This window comes from Podarcis vaucheri (genome assembly GCF_965113315.1).
Source record: "Podarcis vaucheri genome assembly, chromosome: 2".
Taxonomy (NCBI): domain Eukaryota; kingdom Metazoa; phylum Chordata; class Lepidosauria; order Squamata; family Lacertidae; genus Podarcis; species Podarcis vaucheri.
The window spans coordinates 14,079,199-14,100,859 of record NC_138760.1 but is presented as its reverse complement, the minus strand read 5'-3'; the positions used below and the strand labels follow the sequence as shown (position 1 = coordinate 14,100,859).

At 45.5% G+C, this 21,661-nt stretch overlaps 1 protein-coding gene across 5 annotated transcripts in view; it reads right to left on the bottom strand.

The window, feature by feature from the left end:
- The window catches only part of LOC309526531 (glycoprotein-N-acetylgalactosamine 3-beta-galactosyltransferase 1-A-like), a 40,371-nt gene extending 19,395 nt beyond the window's left edge, over positions 1-20,976 (bottom strand). Inside the window, exons 1-2 of one of the 5 annotated variants that reach the window (XM_082212743.1) lie at positions 19,850-20,099; positions 12,447-12,541 (exon numbers count right to left, since the gene is read on the bottom strand). The gene's annotated coding sequence lies outside the window, so the exon portion shown is untranslated. Of the gene's footprint in view, positions 1-484; positions 650-4,019; positions 4,222-12,446; positions 12,542-19,849; positions 20,100-20,868 lie in introns of those variants that run through there. The other 4 variants (XM_082212747.1, XM_082212745.1, XM_082212744.1 and 1 more) reach the window with 4 other exon arrangements.
- Positions 20,977-21,661: the final 685 nt, after the last annotated feature.

Genomic DNA, 21,661 nt, shown 5'->3' with positions numbered 1-21,661 from the left:
CTCTGGTTTCCGTCACAGTGTTCCATTGCGCCAGAAGCGGTTTAGTCATGCCGGCCACATGACCCAGAAAGCTGTCTGTGGACAAACGCCAGCTCCCTCGGCCTTAAAAGCGAGATGAGCGTTACAACCCTGTAGTTGCCTTTGACTGGATTCTACTGTCCAGGGGTCCTTTACCTTTTTACCCTAATAGTGCTTTAAATGTCTGGTGCAGATGTGGCCTGAATTTATTCTCCCCTGCTGTCCAAGGTGACCTATAGGTTGGTTGCTAGGTGGACAATGCAAGAATCAAGCCAAGTGGTCATTTCCCCCCATGGCCAGTACAGTGTTTTTGGCAGAAAGCCCAGTAATGTATTTAGTGGGAACACAATCAGTTATATGGAAGTGAAATGGGGAGATAATCTGACACCTTTCTCTCTCTCACAGACACACACATTTTACCCTTGTCTTACACATGAAATAGCTTCTCCTCAAAACCATCACTAACTGAAAGGGAGAAACATCTGATCAGACCCAAACATCCTATTGTTGGGGGTAGGGAGGAGAGTGTGAATGTTTAGCAACAATCTAGGTTTTATCCACACCCCCAAACTGCTTCTCCCCAGCCCCCAGCTAGTGAAATTCTACGGAGAGCCAGTGGTTTGCCAAAACACATCACCGGGAGAGGTTTCCATAGCAACAGAAGGGACATCTCTCAGCCCAACGGAAAGCCAGGCCCAAGCGACAGAGGATGGAGAGAAGCCCCCTCTTCTGCATGCTAAAAGGACACTTTATGCAGACTAATCACTCTTTCATATCTCTACCACCTTATAGAATAGCCATCAGGGGGATAAAAGGACAGATCATTTTCTCTTTCTCCATTCTTTCAATGCATCCACGCTTAAGAACAGAGTAAAAATTGGATTCCATGTTCCTGGCTGCAGGACCGTCAGTCCAGATGAAGGCTGCAATCCTAAACATACTTTATTTAAGAACCTAAGAAGAGTCCTGCTGGGTCTCCGGCATCCTGATTTCACTGTGGCCACCCGGATGCCTATGGGAAACCTCAAGCAGGACCTCACTCCTGCCCCTTTCTAGATATTGCTGGACTACAACTGTCTTTGTCTCTAACCAATAAGCACGTTGGATGAGACTGATGGGAGTTGGAGGCCCACAACATCTGAAGAGCCACAGGCTTCCCAGCCTAGCCCAAAGACCTTCAACCTAACATGCCCCATGTGGGTACCTGGACTGCAGAGGCAGCTCTCTTTCTTGCAGAAATTCATACCTACAAACCTCAGCAAGATACCTCAACTCTTGGAAGGTGAACTTGTGGATGCCTCCCAAAGTCCTGCCCAGCTCTTCACGTGGGTTCATGAGTACCTCAGGCCAGGAATGTACTAGAATACTTTTGCTTAACCGGACCACTCCCATTTCCGCGGTATTTGACAAAGGATAACCCAGCTGAGGGGATGCGGGTGGCGCTGTGGGTTAAACCACAGAGCCTAGGACTTGCCGATCAGAAGGTCGGTGGTTCGAATCCCCGTGACGGGGTGAGCTCCTGTTGCTCAGTCCCTGCTCCTGCCAACCCAGCAATTCGAAAGCACGTCAAAGTGCAAGTACATAAATAGGTACCACTCCGGCAGGAAGGTAAACGGCGTTTCTGTGCGCTGCTCTGGTTCGCCAGAAGCGGCTTAGTCATGCTGGCCACATGACCCGGAAGCTGTACGCCGGCTCCCTCGGCCAGTAAAGTGAGATGAGCGCCGCAACCCCAGAGTTGGCCACGACTGGACCTAATGGTCAGGGGTCCCTTTACCCAGCAGAGGTCTATACACATGCACACCCATGAACACACACACACAAACACACACACGTGCTTGAAACCGCTTTCAAATCACAAAACATAAAACCAGAAGAGGTAGCAGTACAGTCAGTCGTCAGGACAGATTCACTGCACAAAATGAATTGACTTTCAAGTTTATCACCATACACCTAGCCCATGTCAACCTGCCGGCAACAGAACACAGGTCATGTTAGTGGCCAGTCTACAAAGACTGGCTCCAACAAGTCTCCCAGCATTGGAGTGACCAGGCACTCTATTTACGCACTCAGCAATTGAAAGGATAACATTTTGAAAGCCAATAGAGCTTGTTGGGCTTTAACCCTTCATCACTGCTGTGCTCCTTGGATTTCAGGTGGAAGACATTCCTAGTCCTACCTGAATATGCCAGAGGTTGAACCTGAGACCTTCTGCTTGCAACCCAGAGGCTCAACCACTGAAGACAAGCAGGCCATGGGACAGCAGCTCCACAGTAGACTGCTGCGTACGTTGTGTGTGTCAAACTGGTATACAACCCATGTTAAACCCATCCAGGTGCCCAGTTCAGCATTCTAGCACATCCACACGGGGGCTAGGAAGGCCAACTCAAGGTTGCCTTGGCTCTTCCAATGTGTAAAAGGACTTGCTGCATTGTGCATTAAACGTTCCTTTATGTTTTCATTGCATCACCATTATAATCTTAAAATACAGATAGGTAGCCGTGTTGGTCTGCCATAGTCAAAATAAAAAAATTGCAACTCATTACCAAACTTAAAACCATAGAGAGACCTGGTCTGAACAAAGACATTGGATTCTTATCTCATTATACATGACTAAGCCATTTCTCACCTTCTCACCCCTTGCCTTTTCCTGTAAGACCTATTACAGTCGTTAAGAGTCGTCAACAGGTTCATCTCAGCTATCTGCCAATCTCCCATTCCCACCACCCTTCTGAGTAATACCCCTCCCCACCTTCTCACTATATAGAAGGATCTGGCAACTTCTGTTTCAGTGTATCTGAAGAAGTGTGCATGCACACGAAAGCTCATATCAAGAACTAACTTAGTTGGTCTTTAAGGTGCTACTGGAAGGAATTTTTTTATTTTAATCTTAAAATAGTTTTCATTTAACTTCTTATGCATGACTTAGAGAAGTTCTTTTATGGGTTGAAAGGTAAATAACTAAGCCAAGTTCCTTGCATTCACCCTGGAAAGCCAATGAGCACATAGCAAAGGTTGCTCCCCAATAGCTTCCAGGGGTCAGTGGAACCAGACACACCCTGTCCTTGCATATCGCAGGGCCCAGGATCAGATGCCCCAAAGCAGCACATTCAATCCCATTTTATAGTTTTACAAGGCCAGTGCAAGGAATAAGCAGCTATTGGCAGTGGATAGGCTCACTCAGGGAGCTTGTGCTGCACACTACAGGTGTGGCAAGTAGCTGTGATCAAAAGGGATCTCTTAGTAATCCGGGGATCTAGAAAAAAACAAACAGCTCTCTAGAATTAAAGGGACTAACATACACTGTTTTCTGGCCACCGTCCCTGTTGCTAGGACCAGAAGCAACTGTGAAGAAGGAACAAGGGTTGCAGAGACAGAACTAATTTTGATTCTCACGGGACCCCCCAAAAGCAGGTCTCTGGGAGGGAGGGAGATAGAGTGGTGGAGCTTCTTTCTCCCCCACCTAAGCAACAATGAGCATGGAAAAGGGGGAGGGGGAGTTACAGTGCAGCTGAAGGCATGCCTCCTCAGAAGTCTGCAGATCAACTTACTTCCATGTAAGTGCGTATAGGTTGCAGCCTTGCAACAGACGCACAAGCCTTGCACCCTTGATCCACCCAGCTCACCACTGTCGACTCTGACCCGTAACGGCTCTCCGGGGTATTTTTTGCTTTAGGAGAGGGGGGCGGCATTCCCTGCCCTGGAGAAGCCGGGGGTCTAACCTGAGACCATCTGCATGCCTGGCAGTCGGCGCTCCCCGACGCTGAGCTAGGCTCCTCCAGAGGGATAACAGGAGATAAGAGGGGAGTGATGGAAGCCGATTGGGAAGGCTCTGGGGACTGGAAATACCAAAGGGGTGTGGGGGGCACGAAGAGGAATAGGGAGCCGCCTCTGAGCATCTCCGATTGGGAGCTACAAGGTTAAGGGGGGCGGGGGATGAATTAGGATGCTGAGATGGGCGGCGTGGGAAACCCTGGAGCATGCAGGAAATTGCTCGGCGTTACCTTTTTTTGCACCCCCCAGATTGGGAGAGGGTGGAAATCATCCAGCAACTCCGGCTGCGCTCTTTCTTCACGATGCCTCTGCGCGGTCATCGAGGAGCCACAGCGCTTCTGCCCTGGGCTACCCGAGCCGGCCTCCGGGTTCGCCCATTGGCTGAGAGGTTGCAACTCCTCTCCCGATTGGTGCGCTAGCTCCTCCCAAAAAAGCATGCAGGCGCTGAAGCGGCCGAGCCCGGGCAGGGGAGGGCAGGGGGCGTGGCTACGGCTGCTTTGCCCGCTTGTCTGGAGATGACGCGCTGCCTGGGGGTGGGGGTGGGGGTGGGCGAGGGGCTGGTTTGGGGATTGCAAGCCAGCATGCACTCAAGGCCCCTCGATCTTTGCGCCTGTGCTGCTGTAGCTTTGTTGTTGTTTAGTCGTTTAGTCGTGTCTGACTCTTCGTGACCCCATGGACCAGAGCACCCCAGGCACTCCTGTCCTCCACTGCCTCCCGCAGTTTGGTCAGACTCATGCTGGTAGCTTTGACAACACTATCTAACCATCTCACCCTCTGTCGTCCCCTTCTCCTTGTGCCCTCCATCTTTCCCACCATCAGGGTCTTTTCCAGGGAGTCTTCTCTTCTCATGAGGTGGCCAAAGTATTGGAGCCTCAGCTTCAGGATCTGTCCTTCCAGTGAGCACTCAGGGCTGTTTTCCTTCAGAATGGATAGGTTTGATCTTCTTGCAGTCCATGGGACTCTCAAGAGTCTCCTCCAGCACCATAATTCAAAAGCATCAATTATTCAGCGATCAGCCTTCTTTATGGTCCAGCTCTCACTTCCATACATCACTACTGGGAAAATCATAGCTTTAATTATACGGACCTTTGTTGGCAAGGTGATGTAACTGCTTTTTAAGATGCTGTCTAGGTTTGTCATTGCTTTCCTCCCAAGAAGCTGGCGTCTTTTAATTTCGTGGCTGCTGTCACCATCTGCAGTGATCATGGAGCCCAAGAAAGTAAAATCTATCACTGCCTCTACTTCTTCCTCTTCTATTTGCCAGGAGGTGATGGGACCAGTGGCCATGATCTTCCTTTTTTTGATGTTGAGCTTCAAACCATATTTTGCGCTCTCCTCTTTCACCCTCATTAAAAGGTTCTTTAATTCCTCCTCACTTTCTGCCATCAATGTGTGCTTAATTTTCCACACAAGGCTTCTCCATTATGGCTTTATATTTGTTAAATAAAGCATGACACAGTTTAATATGTCATGTGTTGTTGTTAATCAATAATAATAACAACAGATGATACATAATACAACAGAATTCAAAGAGGTGTACTTTCTTTTCCCCATGACGGTATGCTCCCTCATTCTCTCTCTCTTAAAGTAAAAGCTCATTTTATTACAACAGAAACGAAACAAAGATTTAGATAACTTTCTTCCTGTTGTACATGGTTGTAAGAGTTTTACAATTTCGCTTCTAAGTTTGGAATCTGCAGGCCAAGAAACCATATAAATCCTTCCTTAGAGATCCCAAAAGTCTCTGCTCCTAACTCTCTCCTACTTCAACCTGACCAGGAAGATAATTTCCATTTTTAAAAAGCAAAACATGCATACTTTAGACCAGGGGTCACCAAACTTTTCAGCAGGGGGCCGGTCCACTGTCCCTCAAACCTTGTGGGGGGCGGGACTATATATTTGGGGGTTGGGAATGAACGAATTCCTATGCCCCACAAATAACCCAGAGATGCATTTTAAATAAAAGCACACTTTCTAGTCATGTAAAAACACCAGGCAGCCCCCACAAATAACCCAGAGATGCATTTTAAATAAAATGACACATTCTACTCATGTAAAAACACGCTGATTCCCAGACCATCCGTGGGCCGGATTTAGAAGGCAATTGGGCCAGATCTGGCCCCCGGGCCTTAGTTTGCCTACCCATGCTCTATGGTACATTCCAAAGTGCCTCAGCACAGATTCTCGAGGCTCCTACTCTTTTTCATGATCTGTCCAAAACCACAAGATTCCCTTAACTTCAGTATCAGGCTCAATCCACAGTGAACCGGGGTGTGTGTGTGTGTGTTTCGTTCTTGCATTTACATCCTGCCATTTCTCCAAAGAGATCAAGGTCACGCATCACACCATTTTATCCTCTCAACTACACTGTATACAGTACACTGTGGCTGCAATCCATACCACACATTGAAAGCACATGACTTTCCCAAAAGAATCCTAGTTTGCCTCTCACAGATCTACCATTCCCAGCACCCTAAACCAGGCACCCCCAGCCTTTGGCCCTCCAGATGTTTTGAACTACAATTCCCATCATCCCTGACAACTGTAGGCCAGGGGTCAGAAAGGTTTACCTTTCCTGAGACGGTTGCAGATAGGTAGCCGTGTTGGTCTGCCATAGTCAAAAATAAAAAAATTCCTTCCAGTAGCACCTTAAAAACCAACTAAGTTAGTTCTTGGTATGAGCTTTCGTGTGCATGCACACGAAAGCTCATACCAAGAACTAACTTAGTTGGTCTTTAAGGTGCTACTGGAAGGATTTTTTTTATTTTTTCCTGAGACGGTTCACTCCAACGGAGATCCCTTCGTGGGCTGGATCACACGCATGCGATTTCTGGCGTCTGCGCAAACACGATTTCCGGCACCGCAGAAGCGAGTTCCTGTGCTGGTTTAGCGCAGCGCACAGGGACTCGCCGAACAGGTGGCTCAGTTCGGGGTTGGCTCGTGGGCTGGTTAAATGACCCCCATGGGCTGCTTGTGGCCCATGGGCCTTTGGTTGCTTACCCCTGTTGTAGGCCAAAACATCTGGAGGGCCGCAGGTTGGGGGTGCCTGCCCTAAACTAACTTTGTTGTTGTTTAGTCGTTTTGTTGTGTCCGACTCTTCGTGACCCCCTGGACCAGAGCACGCCAGGCACTCCTGTCTTCCACTGCCTCCCGCAGTTTGGTCAAACTCATGCTGGTAGCTTCTGTTGACTTTGAAGGCCACTCCATTTCTTTTACGGGATTCTTGCCCACAGTAGTAGATATGATGGTCATCCGGGCTGAATTCGCCCATTCCCGTCCATTTTAGTTCACTGACGCCCAGGATGTCAATATTTATTCTTGCCATCTCACTTTTGACCACATCCAACTTACCAAGGTTCATGGTTCTTACATTCCAGGTTCCTATGCATTATTTTTCTTTATAGCATTGGACTTTCCTTTCGCTTCCAGGCATATCCACACCTGAGCAACCTTTCGCTTCCAGGCATATCCACAACTGAGCAACCTTTGGCCCAGCCGCTTCATCAGCTCTGAATCTACTTGTACTTGTCCTCCGCTCTTCCTCAGTAGCATGTTGGACGCCTCCCGACCTGAGGGGCTCATCTTCCAGCGTCATAACTTTTATATGTCTGTTGTCTTTGTCCATGGAGTTTTCTTGGCAGGGATACTGGAGTGGCTTGCCAGTTCCAGTTCCCATAATTCATTGGGAGAAGTCATGTGCTTTAAATGTATGGGGTGGAATTCAACATGGCACTAAGTGGGACAGATGTGTGGGGTCCGCTTGCACAATGGGACTTGTCCCATATCCCATATCCTCCCTCAGCATGCCCCTCAGACCTCCTAAACCTGTTCTGTGGTTTCCCTCAATCTCCCCAGAGCAGATTTAGGGCGCACAGAGGTGTGCAGGGGAGAAGTCCCATTGCATCAGTGCACCTCAGTGTGCTCATGCAACAACTTATTTGAATCTCACTCGTGATGTCTTTGCAGCCACTGGGAGACAGCAAACAGGCTGACAGATAAGCGACTCTCGCAAGTTCACTCAGTGAGTTTCACAGCTGAGTGGAAATTCGAACCCTGGTCCTAATCTCGTAACAACTACTGCATACTTCCAACATTTCTCAGATGAAAACTGGGACATCGTGTTCTACAACTGGAAGCTTCTCCCATGTTTGATCTCCCTCACACATGCAAGGGAAGGGATCGCGTACAACACCTTCAACAGATAAATGGGATGAAATAAAATTTTAGCTGTAAGTTGCCTTGAGTCCCTTTCAGGGGGAAAAGGCAGGATATAGTAATACTAATAATAACGGAAACTGTGAGAATGACCAGGAACATACCAAAGAGTAAACTCAGTGGGTCTTAGTTTTGAGTAAAAATGCTTAGGATTGCAGTGTAAGGCTGTACAGTGGTACCTCGGGTTAAGAACTTAATTTGTTCTGGAGGTCTGTTCTTAACCTGAAACTGTTCTTAACCTGAAGCACCACTTTAGCTAATGGGGCCTCCCGCTGCCGTTGCGCCGCCACCGCATGATTTCTTTTCTCATCCTGAAGCAAAGTTCTTAACCCGGGGTACTATTTCGGGGTTAGCGGAGTCTGTAACCTGAAGCGTCTGTAACCTGAAGTGTCTGTAACCCGAGTTACCACTGTACAGTCTTTACCCAGTTATCTGGGAGTAAGCTCCATTGAATATAGTGGGATTTACTTCTGAGTAGACATATAAGGGCTTGCAGTGTAAGGCTCAATTTACAATAAAGGAATAAACCCTAAAATAAAATGGCTTGCTGCTGAAGCATTGCAAATAATTTTTTTAAAATGGATTGGTGACATTTTCCTTCAAAATTACATATAGGAAGGGCTTCGTATGCCAGCTTCACCTTTCCTTTATTTGGTGCATTTTATTTTCAATATGAAGGACGCAGGTGGTGCTGTGGGTTAAACCACAGAGCCTAGGGCTTGCCGATCAGAAGGCTGGCGGTTCAAATCCCCACAACGGGGTGAGCTCCCGTTGCTCGGTCGGTCCTGCTCCTGCCAACCTAGCAGTTCGAAAGCACATCAAAGTGCAAGTAGATAAATAGGCATTGCTCTGGCGGGAAGGTAAACTGTGTTTCCGTGCGCTGCTCTGGTTCGCCAGAAGTGGCTTAGTCATGTGGCCACATGACCCGGAAGCTGTACGCCAGCTCCCTTGGCCAATAAAGCGAGATGAGTGCCGCAACCCCAGAGTCGTCTGCGACTGGACCTAATGGTCAGGGGTCCCTTTACCTTATTTTCAGTATAATCAGGACTCCGTTTTTACACTACACATACACACACAACCCCACACAGAGCAAAGGCTCCTGTTTCCAAAGAGAATGTGTGTGCATGTTTCTGATCTCTCCACCACTTTTGATTGTTCTCAGAGACATGGAAGGGAGGAAGAATGAAAACCAGGACATTCTGGGATCAAATCAGTAACCTGGATGGCTTCTGTCCCTGGAAAATTCAGAGATGGCTTCTGTCCCTGAATTCAGAGATCTTTGCTTCCAGGGTTTCAGGCCTATAGAATGAGGAACTGTATCCTGGAGAGCAATGACGCAGAAAAAGGAAGCAGATATTTTATGGAACAAGTATGACATCAATATATTTGCTAAGTGTGGCAAGAAAAACTAACTTTTCAGCTAGTTCAGGTACAGAGAACAAATAGCACAAGAATTTTCATCTCCTTCCCCCACCTCAACAAACAGGGAAACGGGGACATCTTAGGACTTGTAAAACTAAACAGTTACTCAAGAGTTAGAGTTACAGATAGGTAGCCGTGTTGGTCTGCCATAGTCAAAATAAAGAAATTCCTTCCAGTAGCACCTTAAAGACCAACTAAGTTAGTTCTTGGAAGATTGGATTGGAAAGAGAAGCTGCTGAATTGCAACTCATTACCAAACTTAAAACCATGGAGAGACCTGGTCTGAACAAATACATTGGATTCTTATCTCATTATACATGACTAAGCCATTTTTCACCTTCTCACCCCTTGCCTTTTCCTGTAAGACCTATTGCAGTCGTTAAGAGTCGTCAACAGGCTCATCTCAGCTATCTGCCAATCTCCCATTCCCACCACCCTTCTGAGTAATACCCCTCTCCACCTTCTCACTATATAGAAAGATCTGGCAACTTCTGTTTCAGTGTATCTGAAGAAGTGTGCATGCACACGAAAGCTCATACCAAGAACTAACTTAGTTGGTCTTTAAGGTGCTACTGGAAGGAATTTCAAGAGTTAGAACAGAAGTAGCTTTAAGCACAGGGAAAGGATCTTTACATCTCATTATTTTGAGCTAGCATTGAAAGATATGGGACTGATTCGTAATGGATGAACTTACCAAAGCAAATAATTTTCTTCAAGGTAAAGCCAAAACACAAATATTTTCTAGGTTGCTCTGTATCTATTGTTGTAAACAAAAATAGCCCTTTTCCCTTATGGGGTATCCAAGAGCCCCATATAGAGTCCTTACATAGGTTCCCTATTGGTAGGAGAGAATAACAGAGGCCAACCAGAGAATATTGAGAAGCAAAGCAGCTAGTAAGCTTGATCTTTATTGAACTGTTGCAACAGGGTGCTCCCCTCACACGCAGGACGTTTTGGAACTTGAACGCCGTAAACCCAGAAGTAATTACTTCGGTTTTTGAACGCGCCTTGGAAGCTGAACCAGAAACGCGACTTCCGTATTGAGTTTTCCATTTTGAGTTTTCTGTTTACAAACGTTTTGGAACTCGAACGGTCTTCTGGAACGGATTACGTTCGAAAACTGAAGTACCACCGTATATCCTTTTTGTTTGCCAAGTGACATTATATGTTGCTATGCATTCGTGAAAACTTCTCAGTATTGACGAAGAGTTTTTAAAAAAGGAGTTAGGGCAACATGAGCTAGAAAGAGCATGGGAGGGGAGAGAGGAGAAGAGAAAGATAATGTTTTGGTTGCCATGGGAACAGCCAAAAATACACATGAGCCTTGAGCCTTATTCACTTATTTACTCCACACATAAGAGGAGCCTGCTGTTTCAGGCCAGTGCTCCATCTACTGCAGCATCCTCTTCTCACAGTGGCCAACAATATGCCTGTGGGAAGCCCTCAAGCATAGTGTTGCCAAACATTGAGGAATTTCCAGACATGCCCTCTTTTGGGAGTCCTGCGGTTTCTTTTTTTTTAATTATTTTTTTTATTCAAAATTATAACAAGACATATTATCCAAAAACATATCATCCTTGTTCCCCCCCCCATTTTTCTCCCCTCCCCGATTTCCCTCAGTTCCAGTCTTTGGTTTCTCTAAGAATGCTGTTTTCTGCATGTTACACAGTTGTATAGATCCTCAAACTATTTAGCTGATTATTATCAATAAAAAAGTTTGTGAATGTTTATTCAAAACCTGCCAAGGAGTCCAGTTCGCTTTGTTGCGTCTTCAGATACTTTGTAAAGGGTTCCCATTCATCCTTAAAGTCACAGTTATCCTTGTCCCGTAGCTTGTATGTCGGTTTTGCCAGTTCTGCATAGTCCATCAATTTCTTGCCATGATTCTTTAGTTGGGGTTCCTTCAGTCTTCCATCCTTGTGCTACCAGAACTCTCGCGGCTGTTGTCGCATACATGAAGATGTTTTTCAACTTTTCTGGCAGATCTACAATCCCCAACAAAAATGTCTCGGGTTTTTTAACAAATGTTAAATGGAACATTTTCTTCAATTCGTTCTATATCATTTCCCATTTTAAAAAAATTACCTTACAATCCCACCACATATGATAAAATGTCCCCTCCTTTTCCTTACACTTCCAACATATATTTGAACTATATATTCGCTTCGGCAGCACATATACTAAAAAAAAATTTGGAACGATACAGAGAAGATTTGCATGGAAGTCCTGCGGTTTTCATCAACTGGCATTCAGAATCATACTGCCTCCAACACTGACGGACAGGCAGGGTGAGGAGGTGCGATATATTGCCAGCTGGAAAAGTTTGAAACTGGTATCGCAGCTGAACTTCAATTTAAATGTCGGCCGGCTCTAGTGGCAACTCCAACAAACGCACTTAAATTCCTGATACTCTTTGATCTACTTTCTGGGAAGAGTACGTATTTGCCAAATATAGTGAGCTTGGTGCTGTGAGCTTTTACTGAATCCAGAAACTATGCGGCCAACAAGCAGCGTTCAGGAAGCTGGCTGCTCACAAAGAAAAGATTAGCAGTACTGGTAGCTTTTGGATATTAAATTATTTTACACCCAGATCCAGGGGAGTCTGTGGCACAAAGCCACCTGTCCCAGGTGTGTCATTTAATAATTTATAGATCCAGGAAATAGGATATGAGAAATTGATGGGGAAAGAAAACAGGCCATGGGTCATACTGGTTTTAGAACCATTTCCTGCTTCTTCTTAAGAGAAGAAACAGCCACACCCACCCAAATCATTGAGTTAAACGAATCTCCCCCCCCTTTATATATTTTTATTTTAAATTATAAAATGTACCACAAAACTTATCACTTATACAATCTTTTTAGATTTCCATCAGGACCTCTGATGATCCATCGTTTTAACCACTTCTTATGCATTTCTTAACTTTACATTGCCTTTACATCTCTTAACAAATCATCCTTCCCCTTCTCCATTTTTGCAATACTTCCAATAATACTCCTCACAAAACCTCTTGCAAGCCTACATACGTTGTCTGATCTTCACAAATACTTTTCAAGTAGTCTGTAAATTTACTCCAGTCTTCCGTGAATTTCTGGTCCCGCCGGTTTCGAATCCTTCCTGTTAGTGAGTTAAACAAATCTTAATTGGCAGCAGAAGTTGCACGGCTATGCTAGGCCAGATCTGGTGGTGCTTCCTATCCAATTGGGCTCATCACAAAGAGCACAGCATGAGCAGACCTCCCAACTCCAGCGACAGAGCACACAACTGTCCTGATTTTCCCAAGACATTCCAGAATTACAGAAACCATCCCACCTTCTGATTAGATTCCAGAATATCCCGTTTCCCCTCTCCAGTGCTGCCGCCGCCAAGCTCAGCAGTGAGGACGAACTTGCAGCGGGCGCTGTTGCTTGCAGTGGTGCCCTGATTACACAACTGGTTTCCGCAAGAGTGCGACACCAAACTATGTGCATCCCGATTTTGTTCAACGGAATATTGGAGGGTTTGCACAGGCTCTGCCTCTGCTTATGCCTACTGGAATGGAAAGCTGTGGCTGTTCCACTATCTATTAAATCCAACATATACAGGCTGTAATGTATGTATTATCAATTAAATATCTACCATGTGGTCCTTTTAAGAGAAACAGGTATGACCCAGGAAACCAGCTCCTAGAGAGGCAACTCAGAGGTGTGGCCTGGTTGGCGAAGTTAGTTTGTGTAGGCTTAATTTAACATTAGACTACAATACAGCTTAATTTACTGTTCGCTCAGCTTGTAGTGTGCTTATACAAAACAGCAGAAAAGAAGACCCAGGCCAGAATTGCACACTTAAGTTACTTGATCAGTAAAACTGTACTTCACAATTTTGACCTACATGTGCTAGACGTAATTCACAGAGGCCATATGCAGGTATCTCAAGGTTCTGTGGAGAGAACAGCTGTCACGATTATGCCATGCCACAACTGAATGATTAAAATTAATACCATATTACAGTGGTACCTCAGGTTAAGAACTTAATTCATTCCGGAGGTCCGTTCTTAACCTGAAGCACCACTTTAGCTAATGGGGCCGCCTGCTGCGCCGCTAGAGCACGATTTCTGTTCTGATCCTGAAGCAAAGTTCTTAACCCAAGGTACTATTTCTGGGTTAGCGGAGTGTGTAACCTGAAGTGTCTGTAACCCACTGTACTATTATTAATATATTTTCATTATCTCTGACGCAAGGGAATTCTTGGGAGATGTGAAACAGCTATAGCAAACAGGCCTGGAGCCCAGTGATCCCTGTTTTGAAGAGAAACCCCTCCTTCAATATATAAGAAAATGGTAGCAACCCAAGCCAAACAATATAGTGTAAACTTTCCCAGACCATGAGCAGGGTGACTCACCTTGTGAGGTCCCATGTCGGGAACAAGTAGAGTCCTGTTTGCTACAGGTGCTCCGCCGCTCCTAATAATTCCCTTGCATCAGACATAATGAAAATATATTATGAATTGTAATATTGTACTTATTTTGATGATTCCAGAGTACTGCTTGCATGTGCTGTATGTCTTTTAATAGCAGTTAAAGGTAAAGGGACCCCTGACCATTAGGTCCATTCATGGCCGACTCTGGGGTTGCGGCGCTCATCTTGCTTTATTGGCTGAGGGAGCCGGCGTACAGCTTCCGGGTCATGTGGCCAGCATGACTAAGTCGCTTCTGGCGAACCAGAGCAGCGCACGGAAACGCCGTTTACCTTCTCGACGGAGTGGTATCTATTTATCTACTTGCACTTGGACGGGCTTTCAAACTGCTACATTGGCAAGAGCAGGGACTGAGCAATGGGAGCTCACCCCGTCATGGGGATTCGAACTGCCAACCTTCTGATTAGCAAGTCCTAAGCTCTGTGGTTTAACCCATAGCCCCACCCGCGTCCCTCTTAATAGTGGGTACATTGTGACAAAAACATTCATTGCAGTTTGCTTGCCATGTACTGTGTCTTTGTCAAAAAGGTAAAGCACCCCTGGATGGTTAACTCCAGTCAAAGGCGGCTACAGTCGTACACCGGAAGTCGAACGGAATCTGTTCCGGAAGTCTGTTGGACTTCCGAAACATTCGGAAACCAAGGCATGTCTTCCAATTGGTTTCTGATTGCGCAGGTGCACCGGAAACAATAGTGGAAGCTGCGCTGGACGTTTACTTCCAAAAAAAGTTCAAAAACCGAACACTCACTTCCGGTTTTCGATCATCCAGGAGCCAGAACGTTTGACTTCCAAGGCATTCAGCAGCCGAGGTACGACTGTATGGGGTTGTGGCACTCATCTCGCTTTCAGGCCGAGGGAGCCGGCATTTGTCCACAGACAGCTTTCCAGGTCATGTGGCCAGCATGACTAAACTGCTTCTGGCGCAACAGAACACCATGGCAGAAACCAGAGCACCCGGAAACGTCGTTTGGACCACAGCCCAACCTGCCACCCATTGAGCCTCTTGGGCTTGCTGATCAGGAGGTTGGTGGTTCGAATCCCCGCAACGGAGTGAGCTCCTGTTGCTCTGTCCCAGCTCCTGCCATCCTAGCAGTTTGAAAGCACACCAGTGCAAGTAGATAAATAGATACCACTGCGGTGGGAAGGTAAACAGCGTTTCTGTGTACTCTGGTTTCCGTCACGGTGTTCCATTGCACCAGAAGCAGTTTAGTCATGCGGCCCACATGACCCGGAAAGCTGTCTGTGGACAAACACTGGCTCCTTCAGCCTGAAAGTGAGATGAGTACCGCAACACCATAGTCGCCTTTGACTGGACTTAACTGTCCAGGGGTCCTTTACCTTTTACTTGTGTCTTTCTATGCTGGCCTGTTTTTTCCTGTTGGTGTATGTTCCTATACAGTGGGTTCCTTATTTTTCTGCTTACAGCTGAATGATTGGGCCAAAGGTGTTACCTGACACATTCTCTCACCCCACCCCACTCTGATTCTCAACATGATACACCAGAATTATTATTATTCATTAAATTTGTTAGCTGCTTTTTCTTGCCATGCCAACTCAAAGCGACTTTCAACCAAATTCAAACAGAATCATCTGGGAATTGCAATTACTTTAGTGAGTGAGTAAAGGCTTCTATCATAATTGTTCAGGGATGCACAATGAGGTTTACGTACACTATAGGCAATTCTCAATTGATCTTTAAATTCAACTCAGCCCTCAGAGCAGCAAGGCTTTGACAATGACAAAGCCCCCAGGCCATGGCAACAGCACAGCATTGACTGGGACACAAGCCACATTTAAATCTCCATTCCATCGATTAATAATGTTGGAAATAGAAGCTTTCTTCCAAAGCTGAGGCAAAAGCCAGCCTAACACCCCTACAAACTGTTTTTGAATTTTACATTTGCTGCTTCAGATGAAAAACTGGTCTGCCTGGAGACTTACAATTTTATTTGTTGTTCAGCATCTTTGGAAATATTAAGAATGATGGACCCAAACAAAATCTAGACAAGAATTTCAGAATAAGCTTAATAATAATAGTCATGGGTTCTATTTAGAACAGAACACAAATCATAGAATTGGAAGGGAGCAAAAGGATAATCTAGGTCAGGCATGGCCAAACTTGGTCCTCCAGCTGTTTTGGGACTACAACTCCCATCATCCCTAGCTAACAGGACCAGTGGTCAGTGATGATGGGAACTGTGGTCCCAAAACAGTTAGTTGGAGGGCCAGGTTTGGCTATGCTTGATCTAGTCCAATCCCCTGCAATGCAAGAACCTTTTGCCCACCTTGGGGCTCAAACCCACAACCCTGAGATTGAGTCTCATGCTTTACCAACAAAGCTATGCTGGACTACGCTGAACATCTAGGAGGGTTTTACATGTACCCCTGTGGGGTTGGCCAGGTTTTCATACTATACAGTACCTTCTTTAAGATGTGGACTGGTAAACAGTAAGCAAGCTAGACGTCTGCTGTTTTAAGCCCCATGTTTTCACAAAGCAAGAATCTTTTCTCAAATTGTAGTCTAATGTCTGTCTCCGGTGCTGTTCTCCAACTACAGTACAGTGGTACCTCGGGTTACAGACGCTTCAGGTTACAGACTCCGCTTACCCAGAAATAGTGCTTCAGGTTAAGAACTTTGCTTCAGGATGAGAACAGAAATCGTGCTCAGGCGGCGCGGTGGCAGCAGGAGGCCCCATTAGTTAAAGTGGTGCTTCAGGTTAAGAACAGTTTCAGGTTAAGTACGGGCCTCCGGAACGAATTAAGTACTTAACCTGAGGTACCACTGTACTGGCTTTCCAAAAGGTCAGCACATGCAGAGATGTCTATGTTCTCCTGAATCAATGTTACATACTTTTCTCTTTTATTGGGGAAACCCAGCCAGATGGGCAGGGTATTATTATTATTATTATTATTATTATTATTATTACAGCAGTAGTTCAGATGTTCACTGCTATGATGTTTATAATGTACATGCCAGGAACAAGAGACACTGCATTGTTTTCCCCCTTTCCTCCCTTTCTTTAGATTTTTCTCTCTTCTTTCTTGCCATGTGCTTGATGCTGCTTTTTCATGATGTCACTGTTTAAAAACCAAACACTTGATTTTTAAATTTATATTTTAGTATCAAAGCAAAGGCATATGTTCCCCCCTACTTTATCATGGAAGGATCTTAGGATTACTGGCAGAATCCGAGACCAGGGTGAAGAGTCGGTGGAAGAAGATTGGAAGAAATTTAAAGACTATCTACAGAAATACTGCAAAATTAATGAATGTTAGAATGATGTCAGAATGAAATTAAGTGGTTCTAGCAGCAATGTCATAAAGCTGTATGAAAAAATGGCTGTTAATAGGTGAGAATTTAAAGCTATAATATATTAAGTTAAAGGACTAAGACAAAAATAAAGAGGGAAAGGAATTGCTGAATTAACCAATTGAACAAGAATACAAAAAAGGGAGGTGAGAGGAGGTCAGGGAAGCAAGGAAATGAAATGTAAGATACGGAAGGATAAATTTGTTTCTAAGTGTTTTTTTTATATATATTTTCTATACTTTGCATTTTGTATGTTTTTTCCCCCTTCTTTCTTTTTTTCTTTATATTTTTCATTGTCTTTTATGTAATTTTTTGTTCTTGAAATCTTAATAAATATTATTTTTTTTAAAAAAAGGATCTTAGGATTAAATGGTATTCTATCAACTTTTAAATCAGCAAGTTTTAGAAGTTTAAACCTTGGTCCCAGAAACCTTCTCTGAAGCAGGGGAAGAGCAGCGGAAAAGAATTAAGCAGGTAATGTACTGAGATTATCAGGATCAGGATCAGGGTGATCATGACTCTGTGTCATTAAGAGCCCTCCAGCGACTTTGCGTCCCTGACTGCTCTCTCTTAAGTAACTCTTCCTAACACAACCTTGCTGCAGCCAGTCCAAAAAGGCTATCTCAGGTTGCAGAATCGCTCCGAGAATTGTGCCTGGATAGCTGTTCGATACAAAACTGAGACTCTCCAACAACTTCCACTGCTATCTCCTGTGCAAATTTTAGGAATGCAAGAAAGGATAAGTAATGAAAAAGCCGTCTCACCAACAGGGGGGTCTCCTTACCTAGCTGCCTCTACAATTTTCCTCATTTACACCACTTCTTTCTAGTCACCCGCTCTCAAATTTATTTGACAAATCCAAATCAGCATGTGTAACCAACCTTCATATGCTATTTATGGCAAAGGAGTTCCCTCTGCTGGCTGATCCAGAAATAATCCTCAAATTTACTAACTGAAAAGCATCAAGTCCGTCTCATTTCTTGTACTGGAACTTCCCAGTTGCTGAGTTGGGCTGCATCTTCTTTTGTTGTTGTTGTTGTTGTTGTTTAGTCGTGTCCGACTCTTCATGACCCCCTGGACCAGAGCACGCCAGGCACTCCTGTCTTTCACTGCCTCCCACAGTTTGGTCAAACTCATGCTGGTAGCTTCGAGAACACTGTCCAGCCATCTCGTCCTCTGTCGTCCCCTTCTCCTTGTGCCCTCCATCTTTCCCAACATCAGGGTCTTTTCCAGGGAGTCTTCTCTTCTCACAAGGTGGCCAAAGTATGGGAGCCTCAGCTTCAGGATCTGTCCTTCCAATGAGCATTCAGGGCTGATTTCCTTAAGAATGGATAGGTTGGATCTTCTTCTTTAGCAGCTTCTCAATCTGCCACCCTGTCTTCTTCCTACCCTGTTCTGGCTGCTGTTCCTTATCTCCTTTGTGTGAGGCTTTGTCGGGATCCAGTTTGTAAATAAGCTTGTTGAAGGAAGGAGCCTGGATAGCTTAGCAGCCAGTGGTGGCCAAACCCGGCCCTCCAGATGTTTTGGGACTACAACTCCCATCTTCCCTAGCTAACAGAATCCGTGGTCAGGGATGATAGGAATTGTAGTCCCAAAACATCTGGGGGGGGGGCGAGTTAGGCCACCACTGCTGGTTAGAGCATGATGCTGATAATGCCAAGGTTGCAGGTTCGATCCCTGTATGGGACAGCAGCATATTTGGTTGGGTTATATGATAATCAGGTTCCCTTCTAACTCTACAATTCTAAGATTTCCCCATTAGACTTGGAGACTTGCTTTTGATCAAACTCAACTTTTAACTCTTTCCAATCAATGGAAATTCTGAGCTGCACCCTTTTGAGATTTCACCAGATGCTGTTCATGGAGCTTCAGATCTATTTCCTCCAATCATAAGGACTAAAACCTTCCTTCAGAATTGAATAAACATTCACTAATTTATTATTGGCAACATATAGACAGATAACTTAAGGATTTTTACAATTTTATAATATGCAGAGAATAACATGTGCTGAAAAACCAGAGAGAGGAGCTGAGGGAAGTCCGGGGGGAGGGGGGTTTCTTGGGGAGGGGGGAAGGGAAAATGGGGGGGAATGAGGATGATATGTTTTTGATAAATTGTTATGCTGAAATTCTGAATAAAAATTTAAAAAACCCAAAACCTTCCTTTAAAAAAGCCTGTAAGTTCATTAATTGTTTTTAGTATACATAGGTAAAAAAAGGTAAAGGTAGAGGACCTCTGGACAGTTAAATCCAGTCAAAGGCGACTATGGGGTTGCGGCGCTCATCTCGCTTTCAGGCCGAGGGAGCCGGTGTTTGTCCAAATACAGCTTTCCAGGTAATGTGGCCAGCAGGACTAAACTGCTTCTGGCACAACAGGACACCATGACAGAAACCAGAGCACACCAAAATGCCGTTTACCTTTCTGCCACAGCGGTACCTATTTATTTACTTGCACTGGTGTGCTTTCGAACTGCTAGGTTGGCAGGAGCTGGGACAGAGCAATGGGAGCTCACCCTGTCACGGGGATTCAAACTGCCGACCTTCTGATCAGCAAGCCCAAGAGGCTCAGTGGTTGAGACCACAGCACCACCTGTGTCCCTTTTTAGTATACATACACATGGCTGTACCAGCCAAAATTATGACAGCTATATATATTGTACCAATTGAAGTTTCTTGATAATCTTCCATGGCAGTGTTGCCAGATACAACGATCAGCACTAACCTGGGTCTTGGTCCAGTTCATTCACGACTTGAAGGAGAATGCCAGGAAGGTAAGGTGGGTGTCACATGGAACTGTTATCTGGCTAGTATATGGAAACTCCTGGTTCAGAGATGGTATGGCTCTGAATATCATTGCCAAGGAACAGCAAAGGAAGGTGACTGTTGCTAACCCACCCAGCTTGGGACTTTCTGAGAGGCATCTGATTGGCCGCTGCAGAGGCATTGTCTGGCCTTTGTGATGCAAACTCCCATAAGAGAGAGCCAGTGTGGTGTAGTGGTTAAGAGTGGTAGTCTCGTAATCTGGGGAACTGGGTTCGCGTCTCCGCTCCTCCACATGCAGCTGCTGGGTGACCTTGGGCCAGTCACACTTCTTTGAAGTCTCTCAGCCCCACTCACCTCACAGAGTGTTTGTTGTGGGGGAGGAAGGGAAAGGAGAATGTTAGCCGCTTTGAGACTCCTTAAAGGGAGTGAAAGGCGGGATATCAAATCCAAACGGGATATCAAATTCTATAAGTGGCTGTTGCCTTGAGGCCAGAGATAGCTCAGCTGGTAAAGCATGAGACTCGAAATATCAGGGTTGTGGGTTTGAATCCAAGGTTGGGCAAAAGATTCCTACATTGCAGGGGGTTGGACTAGATGACCCTAGTGGTCTCTTCCAACTCTACAATTCTATGATTTAGGCCTGGATAATAACTAGGACACAAAGCGGGGGCTATTTAGAGTAACTCAAGAGCTGGCATAAATGTCTCCCTTGCAATTCCTTTCCATTGGAAGCTATTTGAAAATGTCCCCAGGGACAGATGTAAGAACTGCATAAGGTAATGCCAAATTTAAGACATCTTCATAGGCTTCCAGTTGATTTCAAGGCTCAGTTCTATGAGCTAGCTTGTTCTGCTGAATCTTTGAATGACACAAGTCAAGAATACACAAAGAATCACCACGTCTCATGTGAGCCTACCTGTTCTTCTCATCTTTTATGCAGCTCCTGCTCCATATTCCCCCACTATCTGAGGTGTAGCAAAGGGACCTTCACAGTAGTGGTCCAAAACCTGGGCATCCCCTCTCACAGGGCAGTTCTCTCTGCTTCATGTGTAGGGCCATAGCAACCCCCCCCCCCGCCGCCAAAGGCCTTTCTGAGAAAGGAGAAGTCCGTCAGGAGAACAAGGCTGACATTGATGGAGCAAATGTTTATTATTCAAGGTTGCAAAGAGATAAGCAAACTCAGGAATGCAAATGGCCATAGTGGGGCCATGGCAGGAAAGAGGGAGGCAAGACCTTACATGGTAAAAGGAACTTACTATAACTTTCGATTTCCCAGAAATCAGGTGGTTTACAAGAAATCAGGTGGTATTGTATTCTGCAAATGTATAAAAAGCTGGCTCGCTTAGAATTCGGGGCCAGACATCAGGCAACGCGTGTCTGTACCATTTTTGTCATGACAAAATAAAGGGATTTTTCCTGCTGTCATTTTGACTCTTTCAAGCCTCTCTATTGCTCCAAGGATCTCATCAGATAAGGGGGTCATAAAGAATGTCCTTCACACGCGCTAAACCCTGTCTGTGGTGCCTACCCCTTTCCCCCAAATGCAGTGGCGTAGCATGGGGGTGCAGGGGGGGCCAGCCGCACCGGGCGCAACATCTTGGGGGGGGGGCGCGCTCGCACTCTCAGCTCTCTGCCCCTACCTGGCTCACTCACTCTCTCTCACTGCAGTGTTGGCTGTGCGAATCCGATCCGAGCCGCTGGGTTGCCAC